Genomic DNA, 18820 nt, shown 5'->3' on the forward strand with positions numbered 1-18820 from the left:
TGTAGGATCATGTCATCTGTGAATAGAGATAGTTTTAATTTTTCATTTCCAATTTGAATGTTTATTATTATTATTTCTTTATGTCTAATTTCTCTGGCCAGAATTTCCCAAACAGTGTTGAATAGTAGTGGTGAAAGTGAATATCCCTGCCTTGTCCTTTTTTTTTTTAAATTTTTTAAAGTTTATTTATTTTGAGAGAGATTGAGTGGGGGAGGGGCAGAGAGCGAGGGAAAGAGAGAATTCCAGGCAAGCTCCACACTGTCAATCCTTTCACCACTGAATATATTAGCTGTGAATTTAAGTGTATTTATTTATTTCGGGGGGTGGAGCAGAGGGAGAGGGAGAGAAAGAATACCAAGCAGGCTCAAACTCACGAACCCTGAGATCATGCCCTTAGCCAAAACCAAGAGTTGGACACTTAACTGACTGAGCCACCCAGGTGCCCTGCTTTGGATTTTTGATAAATGCCTTTTAACATATTGAGGAAGTTCCTTTCATTATTAGTTTTTTGAGTCTTTTTTTTATCATGAAAGAGTGGTGGATGTTACGTGTGTGTGTGTGTGTGTGTGTGTGTGTGTGTGTGTGAACTGAGATGATTATGTGGTATTCTTTCATTCTATTGAAGTGATACATTTGCACTGATTCATTTTCTTATGTTGAACCACCCTTGCATTCCTGTGATAAATCTCACTTGGTTATGGTGTATTATTCTTTAAATTGAATTATCTTTTAACAGAATCACTTTGGCCACTGTTTTGGGAATAGATTGTAGAGACGAGATAAGAGGTAATGTGGCTTGAACCAGGATTTTAGCTATGAAGGTGGTGAGAGAAGGTGGATTTCAGCTTTATTTTGAAGGTAAAATTTTTACTGCTAGATTGGATGTGGAGTGTGAAAGGAGAAGAGTCAAGGATAACTAAGGTTTTTGGCCTGAGCAATCAGAAGAAGGATGGAGGTGCATTTACTGAGAACTGTAATTTATAGAAGGAGTAGTTTGGGGAGACTTTTATACATACCCACTGTGATTTGCCCATTAGACACTCAAGTATTTAGTAAATAATTGGACATACAAGATTGAAGTTCATAAGAGTGGTCTAGGTGGTTTATATAAGTTTGGAAGTTGTTAGTGTGCTATAGGTAATTTTAAAGCCATCAGACTGTTATCTTCAAGGGAGTGAATGTAGAGAAGAGAATGAAAAGGTCTATGACCTGAATCTAGAATGCTATGAGGTTTAGAGATTGGGGAGTTAAGGAAGGACTAGCAAAAGTACTGAGAAGGATTCTTACTGATACAGGTGGAGAATAATTGTTACAGATGCTTAATAAAGTGTTTGAAGAAGGATGATGTGGGGGGTGCCTGGGAGGCTCAGTCGGTTAAGTGTCCAACTGTTGATTTCTGCTCAGGTCATTATCTCATGGTTTATGAGCTCGAGCCCCGCATTGGGCTCTGTGCTAATGCTGTGGAGCCTGCTTGGATTTCTCTCTCTCTCCCTCTCTCTCTCTGCTCTTACCCTGCTTGTACTCCATCTCACTCTCAAAATACACAAGCAAGCAAGCAAACAAACTTCTCATAAAAAAAAAAAAAAAAGAAGGTGGATATGACTAATTGTGTTATATGTGGCTGGTGTATTGAGCCAGATGAGGACTGAGAATTGACTGTAGGATTTGGCAACATGAAAGTCTTTGGTAAACTTAATATGAGCTCTTTTGGTGGGGTGGAGTGATACAGTGAGTTTAAGAGACAATGGAAGGAATAGAAATTGAGACACTATTGTAGATGACTCTTTTGAGTAGTTTTTCTATAAAGGGGAGAAAAAGAATGGAGCAGTTAGCCCAGAGTCAAGTTTGTGTTTTTAAGATGGAAGAAATTGCAGTATGTGTATATACTGATAGGACTTTGGGACTTTTCTGGTAGACTAGTAGAGAGAGCAAAATTGGTGATTTGGGAGAGAGGTGAAAAGTGCCCGTGAGTAGATGAGAGAGTATGGAATCTAGTACACACATGGAGGGGCTGGATTTAGGCACACAGATAGCTCACAGGAGATATATAAATGTATATGTATCTATCTATACATGTATGTATATTCTGTTTCTATATATATACATATATATGTATGTGTGTGCACATACATCCTGGTACCTATGTCAATATTGATGTCAATGTGTATATGTAGATTTCTCCGCCTCCTTAGCATGGGCAAGTTCCCAATTCCTTATTGTGAGAGATATATACTATAATATATATACATATATATATGATTGTATACATTATATGTTATTATAGATTTTATTATTTGCATATATATACAGATACTATATATATACACCACCTATATACATATATGCATCTACGTCTATATGTAATCTGCAGTTGGCAAGCTGGAGACATAGGAGAGCTGAAGGTACAGTTCTAGTCCAAGTCTGAAGGTCTGAGAACCAGGAGAGCTGATGGTATATGCTTCATTCCAAGTCTGAGTTTAAAGGCAGGAGAAGACTAATGACCTAGCTTGACTGCAGTCAAGCAGAGAGAGTGAATTTTTTTGTACTCAACCTTTTTGTTCCATTTAGGCCTTCAGCAGATTTGAAGCTCACCCACATCAGGGAGAGCAATCTGTTGTATTCCATCTACTGATTGAAATGTTGGGGCGCCTGGGTGGCTCAATCAGTTAGCATCAGACTTCAGCTCAGGTCATGATCTCACGGTCAGTGGGCTCGAGCCTCATGTGGGGCTCTGTGCTGATGGCTCAGAGCCTGGAACCTGCTTTGTATTCTGTGTGTGTGTCTCTCTCTCTGCCCCTCCCCCACTGGTGCTTTGTCTCTGTCTCTCAAAAATGAATAAACATTAAAAAAAAAAAAAAGCAAATGTTAACTTCATCTAGAAACACCCTGACAGACATGCCTAGAATAATTTTAACTAAATATCTTAGCTCAGTGTGGCCCATTCAAGTTGACACAATAAAACTAGCCATCATGGCAGAGTATATGGGCATAGATACAATTATGTGAATACATTTCAGGGTAAGGACATATGGAAGTTCTTTTTTAATTGCTTTTATTTTCAGTGAAATCTGAAGTAAGGTGGTCAGCTGAAAGGATGGGGGAGGAGATATGATAGGTTTAAGCAGAGAGGAAATGATATGAAATAGTTATTTAAAAAATTTTTTTTGAATGTTTATTTATTTTTGAGAGAGAGAGAGAGACAGCGTGAGGTGAGAAGGGGCAGAGAGAGACAGAGGCAGAATCTGAAGCAGGCTCCAGGCTCCAAACTGTCAGCACAGAGCCTGACACAGGGCTTGAACCCTGGAACCATGGGATCATGACCTGAGCCAAAGTTAGACACTCAACCAACTGAGCCACCCAGGTGCCCCTGAAATAGTTATCTTAGAAGGAGAGGATAGGAAATAGATAAGTGAAAAGTTGTAGAATTGCTAGGAAGACTTTTGGTGGTCATAAATTCAAGGTGAGACCGGTCAGCATGGTTGGGTTTTTCACCTGCTGCATTCAGTTAGCTGCATAGGTACAGGCATAGAGTAGGCAGAGAATTTGTTTTCTTCAGGCAGGGTGAGAGTTTTAACAGGAGAGAATAATGAAGCCAAAGATCCACAATGAAGCTAAGGGAGTATGAAAGTAAGTGGTTATAATTTTGCAATTTAAACTGCTCAAGGAGGAAGTAAGGACTACCTGGTGGTGAGGAGAGTGGAAAAGTAGGACCATTGGATTATAGGTCCTACTTGGATCAAAGGATTGTTTGAATTGAATTTCTAAAGGGAATGAACTTGGAAAATAGGAGATGTTGATTAGAGAATGAGATGCTTAGAATTGAGATTATGGAAGGATTCAGTCATTGGTAATGACATGGCATCCCTATGGGAACAAATGAGCAGAGCAGGGTGTAGGCAAGACAATTGGAGACCTAGTCAGAAAACTGAGAGGCACTGTCTTTGGAAATTTTGCATCAAACGTTGTAAGCCCTTGGACAAGTAGAGAGGAAAAGAGGTAGGATGTAGATATAAATGATTATAATACTGATGGTGATGGTCCATTAACATGCAACTCAAATATCACCAACTTGTTCTATACCCAACACTGAAAAGTTAGATATTGAGTTACATATGGATATATTGCAACTCATAGTCAACCCACAACGCCTTCACGGACTTCTGTTCTTTGACCAAAGTGTTCTTATAAGAGTGGCAGGTGATGGATGACATCTTTTCTTAGTTGTTAATTTGAAGTCTTTCACCAAAGGCTTATTATAATGCTTCTGTAGGAATTTTTCCTGGCTTTCTGGGTAGTCTTCTTTGCCTTGTCTTCTCTCTCAGGGTTGTGAATAATTTATTGGTGGAAAGCAGGCAGAGAGGTAGGAGTATTCCATGACTTAGCAATTTCATGTCTAGGAATCCATCCTATAGAAATAATAATATGAATGCCTAAAGATACACATAAGGGTGTTCATTGACCATTATTTGTGATAAAACTTGTAAGTAAACTGTCATCAATAGGGAATAGTTAAACAAATTATGATAAAGAAAATGGAATTCTGTATAGTCTTTAAAAAATCAGTTCAAGAAGTAGTATTAGATTTTATTTATTCCATCCCATCAACAGGGATGTTATCATTGCAACTAATGAAAAACCCAAGTCAAACTGGCTTTAGCGATAAAAGTTTAGCTTATTTAATTGATATATCCTAAGATACAGTGGCCTGAAGGCAAGTTCAGTTAGAGCTCTGACTATTTTTCTGGCCCTGTGCTTGACCTTTTTCCATGCAGAAGGCAAGAAAGTGCTTTACTTTTGGAGCAGTTTCTTGTATGGCTGTAAGATGGCTGTGCACATCAACCATGGTGATATATTTCTTCCTTCATGTCTAGCTGGAGCAAAAGCATCCCATCTTATACATTGTAAAGAGAATCCTGAGGACCACTTTGCATTTGACAGTTATGGACAAAGGATGGAGACCAGAGAACTGAGACCTAGGTTATAGTTCCTGCCCCTGAATTGGTTATATGGTAGGGGGAATGGAATTTCCCCACTGAACTTAAAACAATTGGGTTTCATTCCTGGTACTGGTGATGAGGTCATTCTCATCGAAAAAACTTTGCTATTAACATTGGGGGTGGGGGGGGGTGGGGAGGGTGAAATGGGTTTGTTACTTCCTTCTTTCTAGTGTTAAGGTAATCAGCCTATTTTTGCTCCTCTCATTCATGATTTTATTAAAACCATGAGAATTTGTTTATCCTCAGCATCCCAAGTTGGAAAAATATAAGTCACTATTGATTTCATTATTTACAGAGGCTCATATTACTCTCAGATTGAAAGAAGGAGGTAGATAAGAGGGAGGGTGGGAGAGAGAAATATGGTTGTTGAGAAACAAATTATAGAATCTTAAAACTCTCCCTTCACATACCTGACCTCAATTCCATTTTTTTTCCCTATAGGGATCCCTATTAACTGATACATATCCTTCGGGATTGTTCTTTGCATTTACATTTTGTATTTTAAGTTTTAAATAGAATTTCATTTTTATTTTTATAAGTTTTTTTAATGTTTGTTTATTTTTGAGAGGGGAGGTGGGGAATGGGTAGAGAGAGCGAGGGAGACACAGAATCCAAAGCAGGTTCCAGTCTCTGAGCTGTCAGCACAGAGCCTGATGCAGGGCTCAAACTCATGAACTGTGAGATCATGTCCTGAGCCAAAGTCTGACACCTAACCGACTAAGCCACCCAGGCACCCCTCATTTTGTATTTTAAAATTTAAATGGTAACTACTACTTATACTTAGTTTTTCCTGTTTGACTTTACGTATGTTAATAGAACTTGTCAGTAGTTCTATTGTATTTTTTTATGAACTTCTTATTCCGTATTATGGATGTGTCATTGTTTATTTACTTTTTAAAATTTAGATTCAAGTTAGTATACATTAACATATAACGTATTGGTTTCAGGAGTAGAATCCAGTGATTCATCACTTACATTTAACACTCAGTGCTCATCTCAACAAAGTTCCCTCCTTAATGCCCATCACCCGTTTAGCCCATCCCCCCATCCACCTCCCCTCCAGCAACCCTTAGTTTGTTCTCTGTATTTAAGAATCTCTTATGGTTTATTGCTTCTCGGCCTTTTGGCTGAGAGCAAGTGAAGAATCTCATGGTTTGCCTCCCTCTGTGTTTTTATCTTATTTTCCCTTCCCTTCCCCTGTGTTCATCTGTTGTGTTTCTTTAATTCCACATATGGGTGAAATCATATATTTGTCTTTCTCTGATTGACTTATTTCGTTTAGCATAATACATTCTAGTTCCATCCACATTGTTGCAAGTGGCAAGATTTCATTCTTTTTGATTGCTGAGTAATATTCCATTTGTGTGTGTGTGTGTGTGTGTGTGTGTGTGTGTGTACACCACATCTTCTTTATCCATTCATCAGTCAATGGACATTTGGGCTCTTTCCATAATTTCGCTATTGTTGATAGTGCTGCTATAAACATTGGGGTGCATATGCCCCTTCGAATTAGCATTTCTATATCCTTTGGATAAGTTCCTAGTAGTGCAATTGCTGGGGCATAGGGTAGGTCTAGTTTTTTTTGTTGTTGTTGTTAATTATTTTTTTTCAATATATGAAATTTGTTGTCAGATTGGTTTCCATACAACACCCAGTGCTCATCCCAAAAGGTGCCCTCCTCAATACCCTCACCCACCCTCCCCGCCCTCCCACCCCCCATCAACCCTCAGTTTGTTCTCAGTTTTTAAGAGTCTCTTATTCTTGGGGCACCTGGGTGGCTTGGTCGGTTAAGCGTCCGACTTCGGCTCAGGTCATGATCTCACGGTCCGTGAGTTCAAGCCCCGCGTCAGGCTCTGTGCTGACAGCTCAGAGCCTGAAGCCTGTTTCAGATTCTGTGTCTCCCTCTCTCTCTGCCCCTCCCCTGTTCATGCTCTGTCTCTCTCTGTCTCAAAAATAAATAAACATTAAAAAAAAAAAAAAAAGAGTCTCTTATTCTTTGGCTCTCTCCCACTCTAACCTCTTTTTTTTTTTTTTTTTTCCTTCCCCTCCCCCATGGGTTTCTGTTAAATTTCTCAGGATCCACATAAGAGTGAAATGTATGGTATCTGCCTTTCTCTGTATGGCTTATTTCACTTAGCATCACACTCTCCAGTTCCATCCATGTTGCTACAAAGGGCCATATTTCATTCTTTCTCATTGCCACATAGTACTCCATTGTGTATATAAACCACAATTTCTTTTTTTTTTTTTTTTTTTTACTGGTATTATCTCATTTATTTTTTTTATTTATTTATTTTTTTATTTTTTAATATATGAAATTTACTGTCAAATTGGTTTCCATACAACACCCAGTGCTCATCCCAAAAGGTGCCCTCCTCAATACCCATCACCCACCCTGCCCTCCCTCCCAGCCTGCCCTCCCTCCCACCCCCCATCAACCCCTCAGTTTGTTCTCAGTTTTTAACAGTCTCTAATGCTTTGGCTCTCTCCCACTCTAACCTCTTTTTTTTTTTTTTTTTTTTTCCTTCCCCTCCCCCATGGGTTTCTGTTATGTTTCTCAGGATCCACATAAGAGTGAAACCATATGGTATCTGTCTTTCTCTGTATGGCTTATTTCACTTAGCATCACACTCTCCAGTTCCATCCATGTTGCTACAAAAGGCCATATTTCATTTTTTCTCATTGCCACGTAGTATTCCATTGTGTATATAAACCACAATTTCTTTATCCATTCATCAGTTGATGGACATTTAGGCTCTTTCCATAATTTGGCTATTGTTGAGAGTGCCGCTATAAACATTGGGGTACAGGTGCCCCTATGCATCAGTACTCCTGTATCCCTTGGATAAATTCCTAGCAGTGCTATTGCTGGGTCATAGGGTAGGTCTATTTTTAATTTTCTGAGGAACCTCCACACTGCTTTCCAGAGCGGCTGCACCAATTTGCATTCCCACCAACAGTGCAAGAGGTAAACCACAATTTCTTTATCCATTCATCAGTTGATGGACATTTAGGCTCTTTCCATAATTTGGCTATTGTTGAGAGTGCTGCTATAAACATTGGGGTACAAGTGCCCCTATGCATCAGTACTCCTGTATCCCTTGGGTAAATTCCTAGCAGTGCTACTGCTGGGTCATAGGGTAGGTCTATTTTTAATTTTTGGAGGAACCTCCACATTGTTTTCCACAGTGGCTGCACCAGTTTGCATTCCTACCAGCAGTGCATTTTCCGCATCCTTGGCAACATCTGGTGTTTCCTGAGTTGTTAATTTTAGCCAATCTGATGGGTGTGAGGTGGTACCTCAGTGTGGTTTTGATTTGTATTTGCCTGATGATGAGTGATGTTGAGCATCTTTTCATGTGTCTGTTAGCCATCTGGTTGTCTCCTTTAGAAAAGTGTCTAGTCATGTCCTCTGCCCATTTCTTCACTGGATTTTTTTGTTTTTTGGGTGTGGAGTTTGAGTTCTTTTTTGGATATGTCGTTTATTTAAGTGTTAATTTACCCTACTAATTACTTCTAGTATTTTTGTTATTACAGACTGATATAATGTATACATCTTTGTGCATATATGCATGTATTTCCATAGGATAGATATCATTGCAGGCTTAAAGGGTATGCAGTTTAAAATGTTGATAATGTCTACAAAATGTCTTTGAAAATGATAAGGCTGGTTCCTGTTCTCTTGCAAATATATTGTATATGATTAACCTTTAAAATTTTTGCTGACAGTGTTTTATCAGAATTATAGACAGTTTTGTTGGCCTCATTCATTGAGTACTTTGTTCTTTTTTTTTTTTTTTTTTTTTTAATTTTTTTTTTTTTTCAACGGTTTTTATTTATTTTTGGGACAGAGAGAGACAGAGCATGAACGGGGGAGGGGCAGAGAGAGAGGGAGACACAGAATCGGAAACAGGCTCCAGGCTCCGAGCCATCAGCCCAGAGCCTGACGCGGGGCTCGAACTCACAGACCGCGAGATCGTGACCTGGCTGAAGTCGGACGCTTAACCGACTGCGCCACCCAGGCGCCCCGTACTTTGTTCTTTCTTGAAGATGAGAAATCTCCTTTATGGTATGTCAGATTTCTTTTTTTTTTATTTTTATTTTTTATTTTTTTTTCAACGTTTTTTATTTATTTTTGGGACAGAGAGAGACAGAGCATGAACGGGGGAGGGGCAGAGAGAGAGGGAGACACAGAATCGGAAACAGGCTCCAGGCTCCGAGCCATCAGCCCAGAGCCTGACGCGGGGCTCGAACTCACAGACCGCGAGATCGTGACCTGGCTGAAGTCGGACGCTTAACCGACTGCGCCACCCAGGCACCCCGATATGTCAGATTTCTATATTTACATGGATCTGTTTCAGAACATGGTATATTTTTTTCTGTTGATTTGTATCTCTTTTTATACCAATTCCACATAATTTGAATTACTGTTGTTTTGTACCATTTCATATTCAGAGTGAGCTTCCCCTTATTGGCCTTATTTTTCAAAAAAATATTTACTACTTTTGAGCATTTTCTTTTCCTAGAGAACTTTAATATAAACTTGTGTGATTTGATGAAAACTCCTGCTGACATTTTTTCTTGGTATTACTTCTTGAGTGTACTGATTTAATTAATGTGGTTACAATTTTGAGACTAACCATCCAGAAAGTAAATGTGTCAAATAGCTCTTTTTGGACATCCTAGTAAACTTTTCTAGTTGTCTTTAAAATGGGTCTCTATGTTTTATGTTAGGTTTATTTCTTGGTAGGTTGTCATTTTGCTTTTATTGATTTCAGATATAAATTATATTTTCAAATTGATTCTTGCTCATATATAGAGAAGTACTTACTTTGGGTAGGCTTATCATGAATCTGGTCATTCAGAATATTTGTTCCTTTTAATCAAATAAGATACCCTCATGATACTATGGAAAAATTACTTATTTTAGGAGACTTTAGCTTTTTGATAAGAGTTAAGCTTGTCTCTTGTAAAAGCTGGTTAGTAGTAGCAGTCAACCTCTTTTAAAGTTGATCTTTTTTTTGATAAAATGCTTAAAAATGGGAGAATTAAGAAAAAGGATGGTTGTTGAATAATTTCTTCATGGGAAAATAAGTAATTAGTATAATTCACATTTTCCCAAAAATATGTGAAACCAGTGACCTTCTCTCCTAAGCCTACTTTAAATCTTTGTCACTTTCTGACTTCCATTTTCTTATCTCTACATTTTTATGATCTTTTCTTCCATCTTTAGTCTGATATGCTAGGGGAGGGCAGAGATTCACCCCCTTTTTAGGCTCGTTGAAGCCCAGAGGATAGAGGGATGGGAGATATTCGTAGTCTGTGGTAGCATTGATAGACGCCATTGGAAAAAATACCAAAGCTTTGTTTCTTCTTCTAGAAATTTTGACATGCAGCATGAGGCATTGCCTACTGGCACCTGATCTGCTTTTGCTGTTCATTCATAAAATGAAGGCGCTGAAGTACAATAGAAAGACAATTGGACTAGACAATAACTTTTGCCTTCTAGGAGGTGTATAATCACAAAATTGCTGATTTTTCCTTTTATTCATTTAAAAGTTTTTTTAAGTTTATTTATTTATTTTGAGAGGGACAGAGACAGCATGAGTGGGGAGAGGGACAGAGAGAGAGAGAGGGAGAGAGAAAATCCCAAGCAGGCTTTGTGCTGCCTGTGCAGAGCCAGACGTGGGGCTCAAACTCATGAAACCATGAGATCATAACCTGAGCCAAAACCAAGAGTCGGATGCTTAACTGACTGAGCCACCCAGGTGCCCCTCTTTTATTCATTTTATATAAATTCATCCTGTTTTAAGAGGTTCTTATGAAAGATTTGCATTGGGTAAACTTATGGTTGCTTTCAGAATTATGTATTAGTTTCCCAACGTCTTTTTTACCCAGTCTACATTTTTATTTTTCACCCTTCCTCCCACACTTACTGGTCTTGTGGTAAAATTTATGCATTTTTCTTTCTTTCTTTTTTTTTTTTTTTAAGTCTTTAATGTTTATTTTTGAGGGAGAGAGAGAACGACCAGTGGGGCAAGAGAGAGGGAGGTGGGGCGAGAGAGAGGGAGACAGAGGATCCGATGTGGGCCCCTCGCTGAGAGTGGAGAGCCTGACGTGGAGCTCAAACCCACGAACCGCGAGATCACGACCTGAGCCAAAGTTGGACGCATAACCGACAGCCACCCAGGTGCCCCATGCATTTTTCTTTCTGTGTGGCATTGCTGAATTTCAACACAGTGGATTGCAGAGCTTTGCATCCTGAAGTTAAATATTACTCCCACTTAGTTGCTATAAGTTTCTGTTAAATTGCTATTTACTATTATTTTGATTCTTATTGTTATTTTAAAAGTTTTCGAAACTCTACATATGAAGTTATGAAACTTTTGTTGTATACTTTGGCTATTTTATCTTTATAATTCATTTTTATTTAAGATAAGGAATTAAAGAAAAGGATTAACCACACAATTTTATTTTCAGTTATATTTGTGTGTTACTAGAATCTAGGCACAGGAAACTTCTTTCAACAGGCTAAAAAAATAAGGAAATATATTATTAAAATGTAACGTGAAGGCTAAGGCAGGGCTGATTAGTTAATCTGGCTTTGTCCATTGACTGTGACCCCACTTTCGTCTTTGCTTTCTTCTGTGTTTTGGATTTCTATTTAAGATGGCTTTCTCCTCCAGCTGACTTCCATTGTAGTAGCAGAATGGCTGTAGATGGCCCAGACTTCACATTCTCAAATAGAGGGCATCTCTTCAAATCACTTTCTTACCAGTGCAAGACAGTATTATCTTCAGGAACCTTCTTCTTGTGTCTCATTGGCCTAAATTAGGTTGTATATTTTATTCTTAAGCCAAATTTGGGGGAATGCCTTGAGTTTAACCCGAGTTTCTGAATCATCATTGTCGCAAAGGGCATGAGATTACCTTTAGATCACTTGGGTTTCTCATGGGAGCTGGGAGTGAGGGCAGTTTTCCTGAAGCATACTGGCTTTGTGGGTAAATAACTAGTCTTTTCTAAATTAAATACATGGTACTGTAAAAAGGGTGCAGGATGGAATGGATGGTGGGTAGTTAACTATCAATGTACACTTGATAATGAGTCCGATAAAATTTCATCTCAGGCCATGTGAAGTAACAGGAATAAATGTAAAAGGAAAAATAGTCAGCCTAAGCAAGTTTTAAATTGACTTACTTGAAAACTTTCTCTGCAGTTTCTCCCATTTTATAATGGTTGATTTCAGCTGACTGGCTGTAGCTACTTACAGAACAGAGGAAATTCATTAAAAATAATGAATTATTCAGTTGGATAGTGAAATTCAGTTATAAAGCACTTCATGAGCTATGGACTCAGTTCAGGTCGAGTCGTGTTCCTGGTTTATGGGCAGTGCGGCTTCTCACAATGACACAGCATAGAGTGAGGCTTTATCCTTTCCCCTGTTGCTAGCGTTTTAATGGCATTTTATTATATTTGATTGGTTTCATTTATACTTTATTTCAGTTGACTTTATTAATACAAATTTTTATTTATACCTTATTAATATGAATCATATATAATATTTGATAGTTATGAAAATTTGGTAGGTATCTATAATAAAGGAATGGGTCTGTCAAAAAAACATTCTATTACTTTTTAAAATTTCAGTAACTTACTATAGCCAAACCAAATGCTAATAGGTGGTTTTATTTAGCTTTTCTAGTTTGCTTGCCTGGGTTATTTGGGAGGAAATGACGATTAGCAGAAGTCTAGCAATGGATTAATGAAAGTCTTGAAAGCCTCTTTAATTAGGGATTTAATGAGGGCTTTGTCATGGATTGTTTGGTTTCTCTTGTTTTCCTCTACCCCCTCCTATTCCTAGTAGTACATTGAAAAGTAGAAAGAATTCTCTAAAACAGTACAGAAGAATACCTTATAAATTATATCTTCTAAAGTGAATTCTATAAGTACCACATGCTAACCAATTGTACCACTGGAACTCCTAAAGTGAATTATAGATTGGGTATATGTGCGTGTGTGTGTGTGTGTGTGTGTGTGTGTATGTGTGTGTGCATGCACACATAAACTAGTTGCTAGTATATTACTAAGTATAGATACACTCAAAGGGTGAGGTTACAATTTTTAGAAAATATGTAATATAATAAATAATAAGAAATCAAGCCCAGAATCTTTTAATGTTTGTTTGTTTGTTTATTTTTGAGAGAGAGAGTGCACAGGTGCTTGTGCTTGCAAGTGTGAGCTGTGCGAGGGGCAGACAGAGAGGGAGAATCCCAAGCAGGCTCTGTCTTGTCAGTGTAGAGCCCCGGGGTGGGGGTAGGGAGCTTGATCTCACGACCCGTGAGATCATGACGTAAACCAAAATCAAGAGTCAGATGCTTAACCGACTGAGCCACCCAGGCACCCCTAAATCTAGATTTTTTTTAAATTGAAGTACGGTTGACATATAATATTACTAGTTTCAGGTGTATGACATAGCGATTCAACATTTACCATTGGCCCTTGAGCAATATGGTTTTGAATGGAGTGCATCCACTTGTACATGAATACTTTTAATAAATATAGCACAATACCATAAATGTATTTCCCTTATGATTTGTGTCTTTTTTCTTTCCTTCTTTTTTTTTTTTTTTTGAGAGAGAGACAGAGAGTGGACAAGAGCAAGTTGGGAGGGGTAGAGGGAGAGGGAGAGAGAGAATCTCAAGCAGGGAGCCCAAAGCAGGGCTTGATCTCATAACTGTGAGATCATGACCTGGACCGAAATCAAGAGTTGGATGCTCAACCAAATGTGCCACCTGGGGGCTCCACCTTACGATTTTCTTAATTTTTTTTCTAGCTTACTTTATACTTATGCAAAATATTTGTTAATTGTTTGTAGGATTGGTAAGGCTTCCTGTCAACAGTAGGCTATTAGTAGTTAAGTTTTGGGGGAGTAAAAAATTACATGTGGATTTTCGACTGTGTGGTGGGTTGGTGCCCATAACCCTCATATTGTTCAAGGGTCAGCTGTACACACATTACAAAATGTTCACCAGAGCAAGTATAGTTACCATCTGTCACCATACAAATAGTCATTCTAATATTATTAACTATATTCCTTATGTTGTACTTTTCATGCTCGTGACTTATTTATTTTATAATTGGAAGTTTGTACCTCTTAATCCCCTTTATCCATTTTGTCTGTTCCTCAGCACCCCTCCCCTCTGGCAACCACCACTTTGCTTTTTGTATTTATGAGTCTTGTTTCTGGTGTTTTGGTATGGGATTTGTCTTTCTTTGAATTATTTCACTTAGCAAAATACCCTCCAGGGCCATCCATGGTGTCTCAAATGGCAAGATTTCATTCCTTTTTATGGCTGAGTAGTATTCCATTGCACACCTTTTTCATTCTTTTTTCATTCATCCTTAGATGGACACTTAGGTTTCTTCCCTATCTTGGATATTGTATATAATGCTGTGATAAAAATCGGGATGTATCCTTTTGAATTAGTGTTTTTATCTTCTTTGGATAAATACCCAGTCGTGAAATTCCTGGATTGTAGGGTATTGCTATTTTTAATTTTTTGAGGTACCTCTATACTGTTTTCTATAGTGGCTAAATGTACAATTTACATTCCCACCAACAGTGCACAAGGGTTCCCTTTTCTCCACATTCTTACCAACACTTGTTATTTCTTGTCTTTTTGATACTAGCCATTCTGACATATGTGAGGTGATATCTCATGGTGGTTTTGATTTGCATTTCCCTGATGATTAGTGATGTTGAGCATCTTTCATGTGTCTGTTGGCCATCTGGATGTCTTCTTTGGAAAGATGTCTGTTTAGATCCTCTGCCCCCCTTTTTTTTTAATCACATTTTTTTTTTTTTTTTTGGTGTTGAGTTGTATGATTTCTTTGTATATTTTGGATATAAACCTTTTATTGGATATATCATTTGCAAATATCTTGTTCTATTCAATAGATTGCTTTTTTGTTTTGTTGGTGGTTTCTTTTACTGTGCAAAAGCTTTTTAATGTGATGTAGTCCCAATTGTTTTTTGGTTTTGTTTTTTGCTTTTGTTGCCCTTGCTTGAGAAGTCAGATCCCCAAAATATTGCTAAGATTGATGTCCAAGAGTTAACCACCTGTTTTCTTTTAGGATTTGTATGCAAACCCAGAATGTTTAAAGTTCATTGCATTGTTGATTAAATTTGAAAGATGTTTTGACTAGAAGCTGCCTCTCAGTAAAAAGAATATAACTATATAGATGAAACCCAGAGAGTCTAACCAAAATTAAGGCATTGATAACCAAATTGAATTGCTGAAGCATTTAAGCTGCTTTGGTTTTATAAGCTCTCTGTGTTAAATTATTTTGTAAACACTTATTAGTCCCATTTTATAACTTACAAGTCATTGAGACTTTTTTAATTCATTCTTATTTTGTACATGCACAAAAAGGTGAGTATGTGACTATTATTGTTGTAATTTAGATTATATTTGGAAACCTCCTAAATATACTTATACAGTATCAAAACTATACTTTGGGTCAGGTCTAATGGGTAAGAATGAAGTCTTTTTGGAAAATGAATCCATTTTCTCTCCCCTATTTGAATTTATCATTTTTTTAAAATGTTTACTTATTTTTGAGACAGAGAGAGATAGAGCATGAACCGGGGAGGGTCAGAGAGAGAGGGAGACACAGAATCGGAAACAGGCTCCAGGCTCTGAGCTGTCAGCAGAGAGCCCGACGCGGGGCTCGAACTCAGGGACCGTGAGATCATGACCTGAGCCGAAGTCGGACGCTTAACCGACTGAGCCACCCAGGCGCCCCTGAATTTATCATTTAAAAGAACGTTCTGTTGATGAAGCACTTCTCTGCTTAATTAATTTTTAATAACTTTATATACCTTGTCTAGTTGGCATGGATTTGGTATCTTCACTTGATTCCTGTCAGTACACTGAAGGGAATGAGGTATAGTAACAGTAGAAGATCTATCACAATTTCTCTTGTAACTGAACTCAAGGGATTTGCCTCTTGGGGTGCATTAAATTGAACACAACCCAAGGAAGTGTTGAAGGCAAAGAACTTTTTATTACCTGATATAAGTAAGGAGTCAGGGAGCTAGCTCTCAAAAGCACTGTTTCCCTGTGGGGTTGTACAGGAAGCTTTTATTCTGTGTATTTGGGGGTAGAGGCAGGGAGCTTACATATACTTTAAGGAACTTATACATATTCTGTTACTTAGGCACTTTAGTTCAGTTGTGCATACCTAGCATGTCAATGTGCTAGTGCATACATACATCGTCTGTTCAAAAAATGGCAGAAAACCCCTCCCATAGGAGGAAATCTTTGTATTACAGTGAGCTAACCCAGGACAACCCGGGGCTTCAGGACAACCCGGGGCTTCTGCGCAGGTCCTCAACTCATCCACAAGGGCTCAAACTGGTTCACATAAGAGGCTATCAGATGAAACACCCCACAAGGGACCACCAGGTGAAATAACCTGGCTGGGTGTCTCCTTGGCCACACTGCTGGTTCTGTAAAGCTGAATACATTCCTTCCCTTCTTTTGTCCCTTCCCTTTCTCCCTTCTGCTTGATTGCTATCAGAACTGTGATTTGAGTAACTTTCTGTTGCTTCCTAGCTAACACTATCGATATACCAACTTATGTATAACTGTAGATTAAAAGATGTAACGTCCTGTTTATCACTGCTTATCTTTATATTGATGCCATGGTTGGTAAGGCAAGTAATATAATATATAATAATAATAATGTAATAAGGCAAGTAATATATTAGGAATTTAATCCCATGTTACAGATGAGGAAACGAAAACAGAAAGTAAAGTGACTTGTCCAAAGTCACATGGATACTAAGTGGCCAAGTGTCAAAGTGTAATTTTCCAAAATATTAAAGACTGATTCTCATACAAATACAGAATCAACAGATGTCACATTCAGTTCACTAATGAGGGAACCAGCAGAAGATAAAATTTGTTCAAAGAGGAACAGAGATTATATAGTATATTAGGGTTCTCCAGAAAAACAGAACCAGTAGGATATATATAGATCTATAGAAAAAGATTTTTTTTAAGTTTATTTATTTATTTTGAAAGAAAGAGAGGGAGTATGCGTATGAGCATGAGTGATGGGGAAGGGGCAGAGAGAGAGGAAGAGAGAATCTGTCAGTGTGGAGCCCAACACAAGGCTGGAACTCACAAACTGTGAGATCATGATGTGAGCCAAAATCAAGACTCGGACGCTTAACCGACTGAGCCAGCCAGGCACCTCTAGGAAGAGATTTATTATGAAGAATTGGTTCATGCAATTATGGAGGCCTAGAAATTCTGCAGTTTGCTGTCAGCAAGCTGGAAGTCTAGGAAAACCAGTGGTGTAGTTCCAGTCTAAATCTGAAGGCCTAAGAACCAGAGGAGCCAGTGGTCTAAGTGCCCCTCCTAGGGGGGGTCTGAGAACTGAGGAGTGTGGTGTGGGAGGGCAAGAGAAGAAGGACGTCTCAGCTCAAGTGGAGAGCAGATCTGCCCTCTCTCTGCCTTTTTGTTTTATGGAGGTTCTCAATGGATCGGATTATACCTACTCTTGTTGGTGAGGGCAGTCTTTACAAAGTTCTATTCAAATGCTAGTTTCCTCTGGAAACACCCTCCCAGACACACCTAGAATTGATGTTCAGCCAGCTCTGGGCCAGGTAACCCCTTAGCCTAGTTAAGTTGACCTGTAAAATTGACCATTACATGTAGACATTGGAGAAATAACTTTGGAATAAAATTGCTGAGTCAACTACAAAGCTATCCCTACAGACATTTTCTTTTCTACATGACAGAATTCAATTGCTTCTTAACCAGACAAAAACTTACAAGTTAACAAGTAACTTCACAGAGTCTCAGTTTTTAATCAGTAGTAAATAGCAAGTCATATAAAGGTGTATTCTCTAATGAAAGTTATCTTTGGACAAGATTGTGTTCCTATATGACATTGAAAGGATGTACTGCCTTCTCTTTTAACTTAACTTTTGGATAATTTAACTTTTGGATAATTTTTCTTGACACAGAGCAACGTGGGAGCCTAGGTTTTCTGACTCCAAGCCCAGATTTCTTTCCATTCTAGTCTTCTGCCTCTTCATAATATAATTTTTTTTTAAGTTTGTGTGTTTATTTCAAGGGAGAGAGCACACACAAACAGCGAAGGGCCAAGAGACAGAAGGAAAGAGAATCCCAGGCAGGCTCTGCATTGATGCGGGGCTTGAACTCACAAACGAACCTTGAGATCATGATCTGAACTGGAAATCAAGAATCAGACGCTTAACTGACTGAGCCATCCAGGTGCCCCTTAATAGTATAATGTTTAATATGAGAGCAGTCTGCTAACTTTTGCAAAATCAGTTAGTCTTTGTTATTAGTTTTCCTTTGTGATAGAAATTCCTTTGTTATACGGTGATGGTCATAGATTTTTCTTCCTCAGAGAAATGTGAAACTTAATGGATATTTGTAAAATTTGCATAAATGCCCAAAGTGAAAAATTGAAATTACAGCTTATATACCATGGCTGCTTAAAAAAAAAAATTTTTTTTTTTTTAGTATTTATTTTTGAGAGAGAGAGACAGAGCGCAAGCAGGGGAGGGACAGAGAGAGAGGCAGACACAGAATCTGATGCAGGCTCCAGGCTCTGAGCTGTCAGCACAGAGCTCGATACGGGGCTTGAATTCATGAACCATGAGATCATGACCTGAGCTGAAGCTGGATGCTTAACCGACTGAACTACCCAGGCACCCCATACCATGACCACTCTTTTATGACATTTGGTTAGCAGATTTCAAAGTCATTGTAAACATTCTT

General features: G+C 38.4%; 1 protein-coding gene across 3 annotated transcripts in view; it reads left to right on the forward strand.

Moving 5' to 3' along the window:
• Positions 1-18820, forward strand: part of WRN (WRN RecQ like helicase) — a 151574-nt gene that overhangs the window by 6763 nt on the left and 125991 nt on the right. The window lies entirely within an intron of this gene.

This window comes from Panthera leo, chromosome B1 (genome assembly GCF_018350215.1).
Source record: "Panthera leo isolate Ple1 chromosome B1, P.leo_Ple1_pat1.1, whole genome shotgun sequence".
NCBI classification, from domain to species: Eukaryota; Metazoa; Chordata; class Mammalia; order Carnivora; family Felidae; genus Panthera; species Panthera leo.